This window comes from Corvus kubaryi, unplaced genomic scaffold, assembly GCF_017639235.1.
Source record: "Corvus kubaryi isolate FWS band 111438036 unplaced genomic scaffold, C.kubaryi_AGA036_p1.0 37383, whole genome shotgun sequence".
In the NCBI taxonomy this organism is placed as follows: domain Eukaryota; kingdom Metazoa; phylum Chordata; class Aves; order Passeriformes; family Corvidae; genus Corvus; species Corvus kubaryi.
The window spans coordinates 4,053,567-4,059,790 of record NW_024581125.1 but is presented as its reverse complement, the minus strand read 5'-3'; the positions used below and the strand labels follow the sequence as shown (position 1 = coordinate 4,059,790).

The window sequence follows — 6,224 nt, the reverse complement described above, 5'->3', positions numbered from 1 at the left end:
CCAGGCAAATAGAAAAGTATGTTTTCTTATCCCCCATTTAGCAGGGGTTGAGAGAGAATTTGTCTGTGTCTAAGAAAGTAGCACCAAATTTGACAGGAATAACATGATGGAAGCTACTATCAAACTGTGTAAATTAATGTAATGGGTTTAATCTGCACTGAGGAAAGAAGGATTTCTTTGCTTTGCTGCTTTCAAGAACGCAAATTAGGCAAGCACCACCCTTGCCCAGGGGTAGGTGTTGAGCTCAGAAAATGTAGGAGGCATGCTGGAATGGCTACATTCCTACTGTGGTGATTAGCAAGGCTCCTTTGTGATTGTAGGGCTGTACTCAGCTTGCGTAGATACTGGCCTGCCTTCCTTGCATGCCTGGTTTCACAGCCTTAGCAGCCTTGCTAAGAAGGTAAACAAGTCCTGCTCTTATGAAAATGTGTTCTTGCTGTGTGGCCTTCATACCATACTGGTATGAAACTGCTGGTTTTTATTCCATCAGAGGTGAGCAAGAGGTACAGTAAGAGCATCAACCTTTGCTCTGAAGATCGAATACACTCCTGAATGACTAAGAACAGACAAGAAGAAACCTTGTAAGTTAAGCAAAGGCAGAAGTGTTTTATTTGTTGTCTTTTAGAAACTGACTTAGCTTTTGAAAGAGACAGGATGGTTACAGATGAGAAACTCTGAACTGAAACCACTTTTTAAACTAATGAGGCAGTTAATAAGCACCGTCACTTGCATGAAGGGGAACAACTTGAAAAATGGTAGTGCTCAGTATAGCATCGAGTAAAAAATATGTCTGTTTTTGTGTCACAAGGAGCCAAAGAAAATGCCTTCCTGAGCAAATAGTCTGGAGAGCTGATACTTCGAAATATAAGAGAAAACTTATTTTGGTTTTGTGTCTCTGAGTTGATAAAGCTGAGGAATGTAATAGCCTAAGAGGAAGCCCAGACTATGGTTTCAGTTGTATACAGCATGTTATCGTACACAATGTTCTTCTTGTTCCTTGAATGATACAGAATTCTAAACTGGGTAACAAAAGCATGGGAAGCGTGCTTTTACCTGGAAGGTAAAAGGTTTTACCTTCCTTTCACCTGGAAGGAGGTGTATCTTTCTCTTATTTTTGCTGGTTTTGGAATTCAAAAATTAAAATATTCCAGGGTTTTCTTGAGCCCTGGAAAAGAATTCAGTTAATGGAATTGGAAAGAGCTGCTTCTCTTCAGAGAAGAGAGACTTTTAATGAGTCCTGACTACCAGGAACTCTGGAAAACAATCTAGAAACTTTGTTTGCGTATTGGATCTCAACACTATTTTGCACATTAATGATAGGGTGGATAGCAATTCCTTTTCAGCAGCTATTTTAAGGCTTTATTCAGTCATAATTTCTTAGTTTTAAAATTGTCTCACAGGCTCTCTGTAGCCTCTGCTCCAAGCATTTAATACTAAGTGGTGGCCCCAGACACACTTAATGTCCTGCAGGGTGGATGAGGGTTATGTTCTTAGGACTGGCTAATTAGCTAGGCTCTAGGAAATTAAATACCACCATCCTCACTGTAGTTGTGGGCAGAGACAATCACTGTCATGCACTATATGCAGAGGATGTGACTGAAGGAGACATCCAATGGGGTTTTCTGTGACATCAGTTAAACTTTTTGAGGTTGTGAACTCTGTGCTGTACTGACCTTCCTATGAGGTATACCTGACTACAGGGTTTCTTCATTATTTTCTCTTCCTTTATATCCAGCCATGAGAAGTTAAGCATAGCCATGCGGTTGAGATTTTTTGAAAGGGGCTTGTGCAGCTCTGCTAGTTCAGAAGGGCTTTGAATTCAGTAACACTTTTATCATGAAAAGGAACTCTTTTTTTAAAATGGGTTGTATCACAAGGCCTTCCCTTCCGTGCAAGCATTCTGTGGCTGCCAGCTGCAAATCTACATGAAGTGTGAATCAAGTTTCAAGACCAAAACCCTCAAAATGTGATTGGCTTAAGTGCATGAGATTTTTTTTCCCCCAAATGTAATGAATTATAGGTGCTTTGTTTCTTTGCATCCAAGCCTGCTTCACAAATCCCATGGCAACCACGAGAGAGATATTTACTCTCTTATTCTGTGTGGTACATGGGGTTTACTTGTGATTTCTTGGTTCTTGTACCAGAACCATGAAAAAACAACCTCCAGAGTGGCCAGACTTGGTGAGGTAAAAGCATGTTAGACACTCCTCCTCACTTTTGGTTTTCTTAAGGATCTGCCTTCATGGAAAATGGATGTGACCCGTGCTACATAGCCCTGTCCTGCTATGTAGCACGTAAGATCAAAAGAGGTTTGAAATTGTTCCAGCCTACATGCTCTGATGTAGACCAAAGGCACAACAGTCAGTTCCGTTTGCGGCCTGGCAGACAACAGGGAGGTGAGAAGGAAAAAGTCAGCACAGAGAAAAACACACCACGGAGAAGTGTTCCAGGTGGCTATGGAGAACATAACTGCAGAGCCACTGTGAGGTACTGCCTTTAGCATTGGCTTTCTCAAGACTTTGTCCTGGTCTCTCTCTTATTGTGCTCCTCATTGACCAGTTTTACTCACGAGACGATGAAGAGGCCAAGTGAGCTTCAAAGGATGTTTGTGAGGTTGAACAGGAGCTGAATTCCTTGCAGCCACTGGCTGCAATTCACCTTGTGACATTTCTCTGTGCCTAAATGCCTTTCATCCAGCATAAGACTGTACTCTCCAACAAAATAAATGATGCATGTAAACTATGGAGACATGGTGAAAGTGAATTTTTCTGTTTAAAAGTATAATCACAAATAAATATTATCATTGCTATTTCTTTTAGTCAGTGTGAATAATCCCTCTTGAAATAGTTTTCATGCTACTGAGGAAATACATAGATGTTTTTTATTGCTTTTATCAATCTGCCTCATTCATTTCTTAATGCAAGGCCCTTCCAGAGGGTTGGCAATAGCCTTTCTTTTACAACAAAAAGTTTGATTTAGGAGTGCTGCTACCCATTATTGCTACATTGGTGGAGAAATGATAGTTTATGAACTAATACATACCATCCTCCCAAATCATAGATTTAGATAATGGAAAATTCAGTTTAATGCTCTAATAAACCATGGTCTGATATGTACTGTGCCAATTAGTCTAGAAGGTAGATGTGTGTGAAATTTGATATTTTCAGCAACATTTGATACTTCATTTTGAAGTAAATGTAAGAGCCTGGGTAAATGAAAGTATTGCATTTTTTTGTTATAAAATAAATGAGAAATAACAGGTTAGTAAAGAAGTATCTTTTCTGTGTTAAATGTTTGAGCACTTCCTTGTATCCCTGTAAAAGTCAGCCTCCCTGGCATAAGAAGGAGTAGATTTAAATCTATGGGAGGATTGCATTGACAATAAGATAGTACTTGTGTGGTGGTTTAAAACCAGCTGGAAATTAAATTTCAAATAAGCTGCTCCCCTCCCCCTGCCCCCTCTGGTCAGAGAGGGACAAAGGCAGACACTATGGGTCGAGATAAAAACAATAGGATGAAAAAAACTAAGAGTAACAGCAACAGTATTAACAAAAGTATGCAGAAGAGAGGGTGATTTAAACAGAGGCAGAGTCCAGAGTGCTGGTCATTGGCAGTTTCTCTGAGGAAGAAACAGAACAAAATGGTACATATTCACCTTTTTTTTCCCCCCAAATGATTTGAGTGGTATAGAATAGCAACCTGGTCACGCCCACTTGGCTCCAAGCTCCACCCACTTCTAGACACCTGCAAGCAAAACTGAGACAACTTGGAAGGAGGGTGCTTAAATGTGTTGTGTTTGAAGTCTGAGATTTGGTTGAAAACATGCTGAAGTGGGACAATTGTTCTTGTAAGAATGGTGTGCAGTGCCATAAAAGGGTAGCTATGTGAAACAGGAAAATACTTTGCTGTTGAAGCAAGTTTATTTCACTGGGAGGGTTACATTTGTGGAGTTTGTCCAGACAGGAGTGTTGTGTGTACTGTGGCTTTTTAAAAATACCTCAGTACTAATGTAAAGAAGACAGATATGAAGGCTGAGAGGTCTTAGTGATGTGAACAGTCGCGTTTGCCTGCCAGCAAGAGGATGTCTTTCCTGGGTTTGCCCTTGTACTATAAGGGTCAGGTCTAGCAGATCTGTGTGAAGGACCCAGGTCATGTTAATAGGCTGTTGTAGTTCTTCAGTTTTTTGGTCTGTAGGTGGGAGGGAGAAATGACCGGTGTCTAGCAGCTCCTGGAAATGAGAAAAGAGAGCCATATAGGGAGGGTTTTGAGGAGACATGTCTGAACAACCTTTGCCCAAATGGGTTTGGGGCAGTGGGTGGAGCTCACTCTGCTCAACACTCTGGTGCTGTGAGACCAGTAAACAACTCTTGACACATCAGGCACGCCTGACCTGCTGTGCTTTGTTGTCCTGGATAAATGCCCCTTTCTGTCCATATGGTGTCTGTTTCTGCACAGAGCTGCACCACCCACTGTCTGGAAACCATTCTTCTAAAATAAATTAAAATACAGCCCAAGACTAGGGAGAATGTTGATAGAGTGCAGAAACAGTTGTTCCTATTAAGTATAGCATCTGTGTTTCTCATATTCAGCTCCTGCATGTAAGAGATCTTTCTGTTGATAACATGGTTGACACTTTTGGGTCTAGGATACCTTCAGAGAAAAGCACTGTGAGTAGTAGAAAACAGCCTCTGCCTTTTCCTAGACGGGGACCTGGACCCTTGAACAGTGCTAGATTGAGAGACATTGCTCCTCTTGCAGTTCCCTGCTGTCTGAAATCCATTCTGCCCTGTGCGCATGAATCCTGTTCTTCGAGAGGCTTCTTGGCTATCCCTAGCCTGGCAGAAGCTGCTGTGGAGATGTGTGATAGTGGCTAACTCAATGAATACAGCCTGCCAAGAGCAGAATTACATCCTTGGAGCCAATGACCATCTCTCCTCAATCCTTCTGACACTTCCACCTCAGTTTTGTAGGCTGCCTGCTCCCCGTGCCAGTTGCTGGATCTAGTGCTGCATACCAAGGACTGATGATTCACATCTTGACCTTCTTCTGGGAATTTAGCCTTGGTCCTAAGGAGTTAAACTGTCATTTGGGTGGAGCAGTGGAAAGTATGCTCATTAACCATGTTCTATTTAAAATACAAAGCAAATGTAGTGATGGCAAGAGGTGTCAGATGACAGGGACTCAGAATTACTTTTTCTATTCAGAGCCTGAACAGATGCAGGCTGGCTTTCCTTCCCCACCTGCTGGGGTCTTCCGTCACTCTTGGAGGAGTTGGTTGTGCAGAGTATTTCTTTCCTTAGGTGAACACAAAATATAAGAGAAGGCAGCCTTTAGTGAGGTGCATTCCCCAAAATCAGAGCTCTGAGTGATGCTTGTTTTACTAGTATGGATGCAGTAGGTTGAAAAAAGTTCAACCTTTAAATGGTTTTGAGGTAAAATAGGAGTTTTCTCTGCTCTCCTACAGATGAGGTACCAAAGCTGTTTATGCATTTCCAAACTGTGCTTTCAGATTGGGTATCATTTCAGTGGGATTTATTGATGAAATTAAACCTGATTTTTAGACAGTTTTGTGTGTTTCTCAAAAAAGCCCCCAACCCCCCTTATCATTAGGTTTCCAAATCGTCTTGTTTCTTCATTTTCAAAATGGATAAATAAAAACCTGTGTTGAAGCTGTCACTAGGTGAAAGAGGCTAGTAGTATATAAAGTATTTGCTATTCTTTATAAATGACTGAGTTATTTAAGATCTTAAGAGAATGTGAACATTTTTTTCAGGTATTTGTCTCAATTTAGGGCGGAAATTTTAAAAAATTACTAAAACCTTTGGATAGCATAAAAATCCATTCCCTGCACAGCTCTATGAAATACTCTGAGGCTTGACGTCAGCCTAGTTATGTCTCATAATCTGTCATTTTGTTTTAAACAAAAATGTGAATGTGAGTTTTTAAAAACTAACCAGCTTAAAAATCTGTCTGCTACAGTGATGAGAAGTCATCCCACTTTGTTAGTTGTCCAGGCTTGAGTCCCAAATATTTTAGAAATCAATAAAAATAAAAATAAAATAAAATAAAATTAAAAAAAAAAAAAAAAAAAAAAGTGATGGAAAATTCAACCTTTCCTTTAGGCTGTGTCCAGCCTTGGACTAGGCAAGTTCTGTGACCACACATCAGTGCAGCATTGACAAGGGTGAAAAAGAGGCTGACAGCATATACATATATACATACAT

At 40.6% G+C, this 6,224-nt stretch overlaps 1 long non-coding RNA gene across 1 annotated transcript in view; it reads left to right on the top strand.

Moving 5' to 3' along the window:
* The first annotated feature begins 405 nt into the window (after positions 1 to 405).
* The window catches only part of LOC121668031, a 32,726-nt gene continuing 26,907 nt past the window's right edge, over positions 406 to 6,224 (top strand). The window contains exon 1 of the long non-coding RNA XR_006017228.1: positions 406 to 581. This is a non-coding gene — a long non-coding RNA (uncharacterized LOC121668031). The remainder of the gene's footprint in view (positions 582 to 6,224) is intronic.